The sequence below is a fragment of the Lissotriton vulgaris genome, chromosome 5 (genome assembly GCF_964263255.1).
Source record: "Lissotriton vulgaris chromosome 5, aLisVul1.2, whole genome shotgun sequence".
Classification (NCBI taxonomy): domain Eukaryota; kingdom Metazoa; phylum Chordata; class Amphibia; order Caudata; family Salamandridae; genus Lissotriton; species Lissotriton vulgaris.
Window position 1 is genome coordinate 1,882,845,610 of NC_141693.1, and position 14,077 is coordinate 1,882,859,686.

The 14,077-nt window shown below is 46.4% G+C and overlaps 1 protein-coding gene across 1 annotated transcript in view; it reads left to right on the forward strand.

Moving 5' to 3' along the window:
* Positions 1–14,077, forward strand: part of LOC147717619 (E3 ubiquitin-protein ligase TRIM39-like) — a 249,692-nt gene that overhangs the window by 57,120 nt on the left and 178,495 nt on the right. The gene's annotated exons all lie outside the window — the stretch shown is intronic.

The following is a 14,077-nucleotide window of genomic DNA, read 5'->3' on the forward strand; positions in this document are numbered from 1 at the left end:
CAATGCCCGCTGGGGCTTGTGGTTCCCCCGCCCTCCACGCTGGGCAGCTCTCCGGTGTTCAGGGAGGCGTGCGACGGGAGGCGGGATGCTGAAAGAATCCTACAGCGGTAGCAAGACGGCAGGTAGGAACTGCTGGCAGCTTTGTGCAGCAAAACGTGGTTGAGCAACTTTAAACAGGAATGATTCCCTGCAGACCCACTAACCGCATCTGCTGCAACTCTCCAGAGTTGCGGCGGCCTCTCCGCATCCTCCGGGGGCATCCACCAGTCCTCGGACCAACATTCCACATCCTCTCCAGCAGTCTCTTCTTCGTTTTAATCTCCTTGGCGTCTTCCGGGATCCTCCTACTACGCTCCTCGTCCTCCCGGGTCCACTCCCATAAAGTCAGTTGTCCCGCCTCATCCGGTGGGCGCTTTCCTTCCCATTGGCTGACCTTCCTTTCCTTCTCCTTGACTTTCTGTAGAGCAGAAGGAGGGTTTTCAGTTAACTCTTCGAGTCCTGCATCGTTGTTCGGACAGAACACAGTAGAAAGGGGTGACTCCTAGTCGCTCTCGTATACCGTTTCCTCACATCCCCCTTCCCTAACTTTCTTGCCAGCAAGAAATGGTCCTAAAGGAAAGTCAGCACTAACATGTTCTTTTCCTTTTCGATGTAAGGTGGTGAAACGATAGGGCTGCAGGGCTAGGAACCATCTTAAGACCCTATCGTTAGGCCATTTATTCTTCGCCATCAATTCTTTTGGGGCATAGTCTGTAAAGAGGATGAACTCCCGTCCCTCTAGATAATAAGGAAGGAACTCTACCGCCCACTTGATAACCAGTGCCTCTTTTTCTACCACCGCTTATTTCTTTTCTCTTGGAAATAGCTTGCGACGAATGTAGAGGACCAGTCGTTCTTGTCTAGAGAATCCCTCTGTGATAGTACTGCCCCTAATCCGTGTTCAGAGGCATCTGTTTGCAATATAAAGGGTTTATCATAATCTGGACTAAAAAGAACAGGTTTGGTTGTTATTGCCTGTTTTAATTGTCTGAAAGCGTGTATTACTTCTGGGGAAGGATGGTTCAATTCTTTTTTCGGTTTTGGCCTTAAGGAGATCCGTCAAAGGGTTAGCTATGTGGGAGAAGTCAGGGATGAATCGACGGTAGTAACCCAGGACCCCCAAGAAGGCTCTTAAATCTCTCTTGTTTCTAGGGAAGGGAAGGGCAGTGATGGATTCTACCTTTTCCTGCTGTGGTTTTATCAGGCCTTCACCTAACAGATACCCTAAATATTTAACAGACCTTGTGGCCAGTTTGCTTTTGGAGGGATTGATGGTAAACCCCTTCTTCCCCAGTGTATAAACTACTGTTTCCAAATGTTGTAAATGTTGTTCCCAGGTGTCACTGTGGATGACCATATCTTACACATAAGCAGCCGCGAAGGCAGCACAAGGTCTCAGAACTGTATTCATTATCCTCTAAAATGTAGCAGGTGCCCCATGTAACCCGAAGGGTAAGGCAGTAAAGTGGAACAACACCTCGGGGTGGAGAAGGCAGTTTTCTCCCTATCCTATTTACGCAAGGGTACTTGCCAGTATCCTATCCTTTGCAGAGGTCGAGAGTGCTTATATAACCGGTTTTTCCTATTCTTTCTATCATCTCGTCGACTCTCGGCAAAGGATACGTGTCAAACTGGGATATTTTATGAACCTCTCTGAAATCTATACAAAACCTGATGGACACATCAGGTTTCAGTGCTAAAACAATTGGCAAATTCCACTCGCTAGAGAAGGGTTCAATGATCCCGATGTTCAGCATCTGTTCAACCTCTATTTTTACTGCTTCTCGCCTGGCCTCTGGAATATGGTAGGGCCGTAATTTCACTTTGTTCCCTGGGACGGTATTGATCTCATGTTCTAGGACATCTGTTTTCCCAGGCATAAGGGAAAACACTTCTTGTAGAGACTGAAAACGGGCACATAACTCGTCTCCCTGTAGGGTTGGAAGGTCAGGGTCAATACTCTTACTATACAATGGTTCATTCTGATCGACGAGCCCCACCAAAGTAGGAATGGGTCCTTCTCATCTCTTTAACAAGTTAACATGGTATATTTGGGTATGTGTGGGTCTTTTGGGATCTAACTCCAAACGATATGTCACTGGGATTACCTTCTCTATCACTCGGAAAGGTCCCTGCCACTGACCTAGCATTTTGTGTTCTGAAGTGGATAACATTAGTAGAACATAGTCACCAACATCAAAGGATCGTATCCTTGTTAGTTTGTCCTATTGTTTCTTTTTTTAAGTCTGGGCTTGTTCCAGATTAGACTGTCCTATGCTACGCAATTTCTGCAAATGCGTTTTAAGGCTTGCTACATACTCTGGTAAGGGGTTGCCCCCGGACTCTTCCTCCCATTCTTCCTTTGCCATTTCTAACAAGGTACGTGGGGGGTCTCCCATATAGCAGCTCAAAGGGGAGTACCCCGTGCTCTTCTGTTGTTTGCATTGAATGGCAAAGAGAGCCAATGGCAGCATGTCTTCCCATTTTTGGGTTTCTAAATCAAGTAGTTTTTTTAAGGTAGCTTTAAGCGTGGCGTTATACCTTTCTACTAATCCATCCGTTTGAGGATGGTAAGCCGATGTTTTTATTTGTTTGATGTTGAGTTGTTGACATCCTTGCTTCATCAATTTGGAAATAAAAGGGGTACCCTGATCTGTTAGGATTTCTCGTGGAAACCCTACTCTAGAGAAGATCGTTACCATAGCTTTGGCTGTCTTAGTTGCATTAGGGTGTCGCAGAGCTACCGCCTGGGGAAAACGAGTGGCATAATCGACTAAGACCAACACATACCTACATCCACTTCTAGAGGGAAGAAGGGGCCCAATGATATCCATACCCACCCGGGAAAAGGGCTCCTCAATTATGGGTAAGGGACGAAGAGGAGCTTTCGGAGGAAGACTTCGGCTATTTTTCTGGAGAGAGAACATTCCCTACAATACTGGCGGATCTGATGATAAATTCCAGGCCAATAAAATTTCTCGACTATCTTGCTCTGTTTTCTTGCTATCGAAATGCCCCCCTAGCAGATGACTGTGGGCTAAGAAGAGCACCTTCTCTCTGTATCTTCGGGGTATAAGTAACTGGGCATTGTGATCCCTTCTCCCCTTTCTATACAATAAACCCTTTTTTACAAAGAAATAAGGACCTACTTGGTCAGGGTCTTCTTCCTCCTTGCCTTGATTCCAAGCCTCCTTTAGGGTGGGGTCTTTCCTTTGCGCAGCGGGAAATCCTAGGTCATACTGCCACATAGGTTCTTCCTTTGGTTGGGTCGGGGCTACTTAGGTCCAGATTTTTTTCTCCCACTTCTTTTGTTATTACTCTTTCTTTGCTTCCCTGGGAAGAGAACAACTCTTTGATGAGGAAAAGCAAGTAGATGACAACTACTCTTCACTAAGCACAGGTGTCACAGCTATGCTTGATACTCATGCCCCTCTAAAAACTGGCAGTTGTAAGGGTAATGACTCCGCTCCTTGGTTCAGCGATACTTTAAAAAATCTGAAGCAGGGTTGCTAACAAGCCGAGAGAAGGTGGAGACGTGACTACACAGAAACCTTTAAGAAGGTGTGGAAAAATAAAGTTCGTGAATATAAGAACCTGATTAAGAAATCAAAAGCAGAATATTATTCCTCCATGATTTGTAACTCCACCAACAATACTAGAAGCATTTTTAATATTCTGAACAGTGTTACCAACCCTGAATGCGCCAAAAACGCCATCATCCCGTCCCAAGAACTCTGCGAGAACCTTGCTGTATTCTTTAAAGAAAAAATTGAACACATCATTAGGGACCTGGAAGTTTCGCCTGATTCTGTCCCTCCCTCCGACCTGAGATTGGGGTCTTCATTGGACCAGTTGGCAGGGCCAGCCTCGGTTCCGAATGAACTTCTACTCGAGTTCCCACCTCCTACGTGCGAGGCCTTCTGTAAATTAGCTAGAGGGATTTCCTCTGGGTCTCCCCTAGACCCTGTTCCTCATAACATTTGGAAGGAATTTGAGAAGGAACTTTTCCCTTCACTCCATCTAATTTGTAATCAATCTCTTGTGACTGGCACTGTCCCAGCTCAATGGAAGCGGGCGTTAGTATCTCCTTTGCTAAAAAAGCCCTCTCTCGACCCGGACTGTTCTAAAAACTATCGACCTATCTCCCTGCTACCGTTCCCAGCCAAGATTGTCGAACGTTTGGTTAGCAACACCCTCTCCAACCATCTGGAATGTCATCAACTACTAGATGTTGATCAATTTGGCTTCCGGCCTGCCCACGGAACCGAAACCTCCCTAATCACCGCTATGGACGAGCTTCAGAGACGTGCAGGCAGCGTTTCTTATCCTGCTTGACATGTCTGCCGCCTTTGATACAGTGAACCATAAGATTCTGCTGAAGCGGCTGTTTGATTCAGAAAAGGGGGTGGTGATGAACAGAGTGTCTGAATTAAGCAGACCACTCTTACCCAGTCCAAAGATCAGGGCTTGATCCATCACCGTTTTTTAGCTCACTGCACCATCCCAGCTCAGAACTTGGCTATATGCAAATTAGTCTGACCCTGGCCCAGTCATCATGGGAACAGGGCAGGCCAAACTACCAAGCCAATTCTTATACTGGGAAGGAAACAAGCTACCGGGGACCGGTTTCTGGCATTTCAGCTGTCTTCGGCCCGGCTTGCTTGAATCCTGATGGTGCAATGAGCTAGGGACTCACATCTGAGTATACCCTTCCATGCTTATGGTGGACAAAAATGATTCAGAAAAGGGGGTGGTGATGAACAGAGTGTCTGAATTAAGGAGACCACTCTTACCCAGTCCAAAGATCAGGGCTTGATCCATCACCGTTTTTTAGCTCACTGCACCATCCCAGCTCAGAACTTGGCTATATGCAAATTAGTCTGACCCTGGCCCAGTCATCATGGGAACAGGGCAGACCAAACTACCAAGCCAATTCTTATACTGGGAAGGAAACAAGCTACCGGGGACCGGTTTCTAGCATTTCAGCCGTCTTCGGCCCGGCTTGCTTGAATCCTGATGGTGCAATGAGCTAGGGACTCACATCTGAGTATACCCTTCCACGCTTATGGTGGACAAAAATGATTCAGAAAAGGGGGTGGTGATGAACAGAGTGTCTGAATTAAGGAGACCACTCTTACCCAGTCCAAAGATCAGGGCTTGATCCATCACCGTTTTTTAGCTCACTGCACCATCCCAGCTCAGAACTTGGCTATATGCAAATTAGTCTGACCCTGGCCCAGTCATCATGGGAACAGGGCAGACCAAACTACCAAGCCAATTCTTATACTGGGAAGGAAACAAGCTACCGGGGACCGGTTTCTGGCATTTCAGCCGTCTTCGGCCCGGCTTGCTTGAATCCTGATGGTGCAATGAGCTAGGGACTCACATCTGAGTATACCCTTCCACGCTTATGGTGGACAAAAATGATTCAGAAAAGGGGGTGGTGATGAACAGAGTGTCTGAATTAAGCAGACCACTCTTACCCAGTCCAAAGATCAGGGCTTGATCCATCACCGTTTTTTAGCTCACTGCACCAAGCGGCTGTTTGAGGCGGGAGTAAGAGGGTCGGCGTTGCAGTGGTTCCTCTCATTTCTGCAGGATAGGCAGCAGGCTGTGTCTATCCCCCCTTTTCAGTCAGCTTTTACTCTGATTTCACATGGGGTTCCCCAGGGCTCAGCAATTAGCCCAATCCTTTTTAACATTTACCTCAGACCTCTGATTACACTAATTAAAAGCTTCAATATTAAGATTGTCAACTACGCTGACGACACGCAGATGATCCTCTCATTGGAAGGAGAGGACTCTACATCTGTGGAGGTTTTCCCAACTGCCTGCGCGATACATCTCGCTGGCTAAAGGTCAACTCCCTCCAGTTTAACGCTGAGAAAACGGAGGTGCTCTTTAGTGCTGGAACTAAGATTCCCCGGCCATTCCCAGATAACTTCTGGCCCCCTGAAACAGGGACCACTGTCCGGCCGGTGGAATCTGTCCGTAACTTAGGGGTCATGCTGGATCACAGGCTCAGTATGGAGACGCATATTTAAGACTACTGCCTGCTGTTTTGCCATCCTTCGATCCCTCAGGAAAGTCCTGCCTCTCTTACCATCCATGCTTGTGCCCAAGTGGTAAGGTGTACCATCCTCAGCAGACTGGACTATTGTAATGCCCTTCTGCTAGGATCCCCTGGGTTCCTGCTGGATAGGCTCCAAAGGGTCCAATCAGCAGCTGCTAAACTGGCCTTGGGGCTTCCGAGAAGAGCACACGGGCCGTCTTCTCTGGGCAAACTACACTGGTTACCGGTGAGACAGAGAATACAATTCAAGGCCCTTTGTATAGTCTTCAGGGCTCTTCATGGAATTAGCCCTGCTTCCCTACAATCGAAATTTGCCTGGTACACCCCAACTAGGCAGCTTCGCTCTTCTGAGGCCAAGCTGGCAGTGGTTCCCAGATTCAGGAAAGTCAGAGCCGGAGGCAGATCCTTCGAGGTAGCAGCTGCCAAAATCTGGAATACGCTTCCGGCCGAGATTAGGCATATTACTGAACCTCTCCCATTCAGGAGAAGGATTACAACCTGGCTATTTCCCACGATAACCGCCTGATAATTCACGCTCCTGTGATCACTTCCATTTTCTTCTGATCTAGTCAGCGCCAGGATGCCTGCAATGGTGGTAGTGCGCTTAATAAATTCCTAAAATAAATAAATAATAAGGAGTCTAGATCTTGTTCTTTGGCGAATGCAGCTGTCCTCCTCCACTCTTCTGTCTCATTGTGAAAAAGCTGTTCTATGTGAGGATAGTCCCTTCCTAGTATAAAAGGTTTGGGTAATTGAGGGACGAGCCCTACGCGTAAAGTAACAGGTTGGGTAGTTGGCTCATGTTGCACTTGTACATTTGTGGTAGGGTATTGTCTGCTGTTGCCATGAACACATTGAATGTTTACAACACCCTTGGTCTGAGGATTACCTCCTGGTATGATGTGGGGTCTTATAACACCGTGTAAACACCCCGTATCAATTAGGGCGGGCCGGTCCTCCCCATTTACCTTTACTGTTTTATGGAAGGGAAGGTGTTGTCCCTCCTTGGTACCATATAAGGACCTCCATCAGCTCGTCTTTTTGGGGGCAGATTCTAGCTATATGCCCAAACCCTCCGCAATTAAAGCACTAGGGCCCTGCTGGGGCTGGTCGTAAGGGAACCGTTAGGGGCCCTGGTTCTAAGGTGACTGTCTCGGGTTTTCTTGGGACAAGGGGTCTACTACCTTTGGAAATGTTATTCCCAGAAGACTTCCCATGTGAATCTCCTTTTTGTAGTTTGAAAGCCCTGCTGAAAGCGCTGGCTATCTCCACCGCCCTGTCTATGTTAAGCTTAGTATGTTGGCACAGCCATTTCTGTATGGGGGCTTGTAGGGAGGCTAAATACTGCTCTAAATCTATCTTCTCCATGATTTCTTCCTTGGTTGAACTTGAGGGTTTTAGCCAGCTGTCTGCCATATCTTTTACTCTAAAGGATAGGGCTCTGGGTGTCTCTTTGGGCCCTTACTTCAGTTGCTGGAGTCGCATACGGTAAGTATCCTCATCTATCACTAGGCACTCTAAGATAGTCTTCTTTATATCTTCATAGGGGGGGAGACCAAGGGGATTGGCCGCTTGATATGCGGCTTGCATATCTCCCGAAAGAAGGGGTCCCAGGTAATGGCCCCATTTTTTCCTGGCCCATCCTGCTGCTCTGGCCATTTGCTCGAAGTTTGAAAAGAAAAAGTCTGGATCTTCTCCATCCACATATTTTTGGAGTACTACAGATGGTAACGTGGTATGTCCTCGTTGTTGTCAAAGAGTATCAGCTAACTTCCCTTTTACAGTCTCTTGACTTTGGCTTTGTTGAGTTAGGGTTCGCTGGAGTTTCTCTCTGTCCTCTTCAGCTACTGCCAGGAACTTTTCCATAACCCGTCCTAGTTTTTCCTGATTGTCCCCCAACCTCTGAAGTGCGGCCTCCATTTCCGTAGATCCCAATTCTGACACCACTTGTCGGAGGGATGGACGGAAATGGAAACTAGGAGGCCGAAGTGTGGGTTGAATGATGAGATTTATTGAGGATATGTACAAGATGGTGTGGGAATTATTGAGATTAATAACATAGAAAGCCCAATGACGCTGATGGTATTCCGGTAGTCAGGATGGTCAGGTGGTTGCGATATGAATTGCCTTGTCCAGCCGTAGCTCACTTCTTCATTCCTTCTGGTCTATGGACAGCTCCCACGGAAGGCTCAAAGAAAAGGAAAGAGCGGTCAGTGGACTGTATAAGTTTTATGGGTTTTTGTATTCACCCTCGCCACACCCGAAGTGCCTCAAGAAAAGGAAAAAAAATAAAGCATGAACACACTCTGGTGTTCGATTCCTCCTTTTCCCAGGAGAATATGGCCGGTTTTTGGTTTCCTTTTGAGGTGTAAGGGAGGCTGAGTTCGGGGAAACCCTCCCCCTTTCACTGCAGCCATAATGTTCCCTCGTGTACCTCGCAAACTAAACACAACCAACTTTAGGAGACGGAAATGCCAGTGAGGGTAGGGAATTTGGGAAGATAGTGCCAGAGGTGTTTTTACGGGTGTGCGGAGTACCAAAATTAAGATAGAAACTGTGCCCGCAATCAATCTCTTACCCGTGTTTCCCTCCCTCCCCTCCTGTCCCTGCAGACCCACTCCCCATGTCTGCCGCAACTCTCCAGAGTTACGGCGGCCTCTCAGAATCCTCCGGGGGCGTCCACCAGTCCTTGGACCAGCATTCCATGTCCTCTCCGGGTGTCTCTTCTTCATTTCTCAGCGTCTCCTGGAGCTCCCTCGCCGCCCTCTGCAATATGCAATTTGCTGTATTGAATTTGTATGTGATCTCATCTTCCATTGGAAGGTATTGTTCAGTGTTATGGTTTTGTGTACATAAGTGAAAGCACAAGCGCTGCACATACCGCATGGGTAGTGTCCTGTAACGGCTGGTAATTGCCAGAAGGTTCCTTGTAGGTTTTTTGCCTTTGGCTTAGGTCTAGTATGGATGATCATGTCTTTATTGTTTTTAGAGAATTCGAATGCAAAACGCGGCTGCTCTATGTTCATGGCTCCTGTGTTCAATATGTTCCAATGTTTTTTTATTACTTTTGTCAGTTGATTGGAAGCCGGTGTAAATGTTGTCACACAGGTTACGGTCTCTGTCACTGTTTTTTCATTGTGTTCTAGTAGACTTTCTCTGTTGTTATTGTGTGCTCTCTTTCTAGAGTACAATACTCCTAGGGGGTAATCCCTTGCAGCAAGGTTTTTCGTGAGGATTGCTGATTATTGTTTGTATGCCTCTACTGTGCTACAATTTCTCCTTACTCTAAGAAACTGTCCGAACAGCAGGTTCTTGTTGAGTGATTTGGGATGGTGGCTCCCGAAGAGTAGGAGGCTATTACGGTCTGTGCTTTTCCTGTACATTGTTGTGGACAGCTGACCCCCTTCGATTTTTATTGTGAGGTCCAAGAATTCTATCTGGGAGGGAGATGCAGTGATGGTGAAGTTCAGGTATGGGTTCAGGTTATTGATCCACTTAAAGAAATTTGCATAGGTTTCTGGGGTCCCTGTTCAAAAGATCAGGATATCGTCGATGAAACCCTTCCATAACCGGATGTTGTCACGGTATGGGTTTGAGTCATGGAAGATGTGGCTACCCTCAAATGCCCCAATGTAAAGGTACTCCCCATGGAAGTACCTTGTGTCTGATGGTACAGCTGAACTTTGAACTCAAAGAAGTTCTCAGTAAGGGCCAGTGTGGCGCATTCTATGATAAAGCTTGGTGGGGTCAATGACTTCCAGGTGGTGGCATTCCTATCCTCAATCACATCTAGGGTGGCCCTTTGTAGTATGTTTGTGTACAGGGCTTCCGCGTCTAGAGTGATGAGGAAGTAGATTTCGGTAGTACCTTGGACTTGGTCAAGCAGATGCAGCATGCCCGTAGTGTCTTGTATGTATGACAGTATCTGTCTCACCAGTGGCAGAAGAAAATGATCACAGAATTGTGGCAATGGTTCTAGAACAGAATCAATTCCAGAAACGATCGGTCGGCCGGGCACTGGGATGACCCCCTTATGAATTTTTGGTAATATATAGAAATAGGGGGTCTTGGGTTCTATTTTGATGAGGAAGGATTCCTCCTTCTTGCTCAACCATCCCCCACTCTCAGCGGAGTCAACCAGTCCCGTGATGGATGTAGTTAGGTGTTCAATGGGGCTTTTAGGAATAGGTGTGTAATATTTCCTATTACTCAATTGTCGCAGACATTCTGTGTCGTACTCGGAGGTTGCCATTATGACTGTTGCTCTGCCTTTATCAGCCTGTTTTATAGTGATTGTGGGGTCGTTGGCTACTGAATCTATCACCAGCATTTCCGGTTTTGAGATGTTGTTGAACTGTCTCAATTCAGTCATGGCTTTTACTTCTTTTAGGACTGCCTGTTAGCACCTCATTGGATACCATCCCACTGGTGGGGGTAAAGGTGGAGGGGTTGTGTAGGCCTGATTCCTCTTCAGGTTTAGTGGCATTTCTTTCCAAAAATGCTTTGAGGCATATTTTGCAAAAAACTGATGTAGTTCGCAGGTTTGTTTAAAGTTATCCACCTTAGGTGTGGGGACAAATCCTAATCCTTTCTGAAGGACTTTTTCCTCTGTGTTTGTCAATTGTCGTGGTGGCAGGTTGACTACTAGGTTTGTTTTTTGGTGGTGTGACTCCTGGTCTCTATCACCCATTGTTGTGGTTCCTCCCATTGCACCCTTTTCTCCTGTTGGTTGCCTCTTCTTCACCCGTGCCCTCTGCCCCAACCTCTGCCTAAAAAAGGCTGGCTCATGCCTTGGGGTCCGTATTGGGGTGGGCATTGAGGTCCAAACTATGGGTGGTCTTGTGGAAACATAGAGTACTGCCAGAAAGGTGGCCTTTGGTAATGGGGCGGTGGGTAGGTGTTATACCCTTTTTTTGCCCCCCCCCCCCCCATCCAGTTTTCTACACTCGAGTCACTGTTGCTCGAGGAGCCTCTCCTGGATGAGTTAGTGCTAGAATCTGAGAGGTAGCCAGACCCTGATGGAACGAAGTCCACCTTAAGGTATGGGTATATCTTCTCTTTTTCAAAACGTTTGATGTCCTTTTGTAGCTTCACAACTTTCTGCTTCATGAGGTGTTTTTTATGTTCTGCAATCTCGTTGTTAAGCTCCATGAGTTTCGATTTGAAACTAGGGCCTGGAATTGCAATTTTAAGGGTACTCTCAGCAATTGGAATTTGAGCCAGTAGTTCAATGACCAGTCTCTTGGCTGTGTTGACTATTAGAATCAGGAGGTCTCTGGTGCACTTCCATGAGATCTGTGACCATTCAATCTTAAACTGTCCATCTTCTCAGAAGATTCTTGGGAAGTTTTTGACTATAAGGCCATTGTTTTGAATATCAGCTCTAAAGTACCCGGCCATGAGTGCACCATGGAGAGTGATTTTAACCCATTCCCTCTTCAGGTCAGACAATGTTTGCCAATCTTCCAATTGGCTACCAGTGGCACCCTCATTGTCGATGCCCAGAATTGAGGGGGTCCTAAGTATTTCTGCTGCTTTGTCCTCACCATAACTTAAACCCTGGCCTTCCATTGCCTGGATGGGTGTGGAGTTCTAGTTTGGGTGAATAAAATCAACCCTTGTTTGAGGGGTGACCACTCAAATATAGTGGAGTACAATGTAAACTTGAGGGGGACAGAACAAATCTTTACCCACCGAGAACTAGTCCCACGAGGTTCACCCCGTGCAAAGGTCTGTGTACAAAGAAGAGGGACATTGGTGCTTTTTCCACTCGCATAGGAGTGAGTAAGTAGTAAGTAAAAATGTATTGTTTCTGATTAATAAAAACCATTACAAAAATACATTTGAATGCGCATTTCATCAGTAAAAATCTTAAGAGAGATCTTAATTGTTAGAAAAAACAGTAGTTATGAAATGAGGGTTAGAGGAGTGCCCATGATTCATTGTTTTTTGTCTGAGCCACCGACATCTTGGTTTGTTAGTTTGAGCACCACTAATTTCACGAATTTTACCAACTTCCCATTTAATAGCGGAAGTCTTTGATCGAAGCATGCGAGGACTGCTTGTCTCCGTGTGCGTATTCTGTGTTCGTTAAAAGTTGTTTTTAGGAGTGCTACTCTTTCCTCTTTTAACTTTGAGCAGGAGCATAGCAAATGTTCGATATCTTCTTTCCCTGCACCGCATAACCTGCATGTTGTCCCACAGTTCCTTCTCAGCCATGGCTGTAGATGGGGTATGGCTGGTAAGATACCTAGCCTGTGTTTTAGGAAGGCTTCTTTTGATTTCCTGCAATACTCCAATCCAAAGTAAGCCTGTAACCCGGGTGATTTATATGTTCTCAGAATCATCCAGGCGTGGCGCCTATGGGCAAAGGTGGCTTTGTCCTCTATGAAAGAGAGTCTCTTTATGCTCTTATTTACTACATGCTTAAATTGTGCGTGCAGTAGTAATGTTTCCCATAGTTCTTTTAGTCCTGTAATAGCCAGGGACTCCTCTAAGTACTTTTTCCCCGGCGTTTTGGAGCAGCTGCACACGTCTTGCCAGAGCTGGTGGTTCAGTGTGTTCTCCGGTGAATTCTTTATTTTGTGCCAACACTTAATGTACGATCCTCTCCTTGCTAGCAGTTGTTTAGTTAGTCCAAATTCTAACCGGATCTGGGCTTGTGAGGTATAAGGTGGCAGATTTAGGAGGAGTCTGTACACTTTTGAAATGATTATTTCCAGCAATATCGCATCTGTGCCTCTTAATGCTTTGCTGCCATAGGTAATGGATGACTGTATTTTAACTTGGGCAACGCGAAGCAATGGTAGGAGAGTGGGACCGGTCAGCTTAGTTTTAAGTTGTCTAAGTGTTGTTGCAATCAGCATGCCTTTTCTCTTTGTGGCCTCAAGGTGGTTTGAGAAGTGGCCTCCTTTGTCGACTATAATGCCAAGATATTTTTATTCAAAGCAGTTCGCAATGGCCTTCCAAGGAGCCAGGAGTGGGACTTTTTATTCCTAGTTATTGATTGTACTTTAGTTTTGTCAATATTTACTTCGAGTAGGTTCTCTTCGGCATATCCATGCAGTGTATTGATGATATGCTGTAGTCCTACTTTGGTGTGACTAACCAGGACCACATCGTCTGCGTAGGATATGCTAGGCAGGGCTTGACCCCCTAGTCAGGGGGGCATGCGCATTGCAGGCTTCTAGAGCAGGTGGCAGATCAGCGGTAAATAAATTGAAAAGGGTTGGCGCTAGAACGCACCCCTGCTTGAGGCCTTTTGTAGTTGGTATGCGCCTCGAGAGATGGCTGCCATTTTCGAGCTTCACCTGAACCCACGTGTTAGAATGCAGTTTGATCAAGAGGTTTAAAAGAGAAGCGGGGATCCCCGAAAGGGCTAATTTTCTCCAAAGATTGGCTCGATTGACGTTGTCGAAGGCCGCTTTGAAGTCCACAAAGCAAAAGTGAAGAGTTTGTTTAGTCAGTTTTGCTTTGTCGAGAAGTAGTGATATTGCCAGGAGGTTTGTTGTGGTTCCAGCGTCTCTGCAAAATCCAGTTTGGCTAGGTGGAATTATATTGTACTTGGTTGCCCATTCGCACAGCTGTGTCAGTAAAAGCCCCGCAAAGTATTTTGCCTCGATGTCCAATAAGGCTATCAGGCGGTAATTTTTTGGTAAGGTTCTATCCCCTGCTTTATATATTAGTGATATAATTGAGCCCTTCCATGATTCTGGGAGGCGCCCGAATGGCTGACCGACATATATCGTCAACTGCCCTTGGCGCATGAATTGACTCTATCGAACTTTCATGTGCCTCCCCTTATCAGTTGGGAAATACTGGTGCAACCTATACATCACTCCTTTTAAAAGAACTCTGTTTTGGACCGCTAAACAGGACCAACATGTTAGTATTTTAACTTAAAGTGATATTCACTTTCATGAGTGGATGGGACATGTGAGGGGGGGAGTCGGGACGTTCATCAAG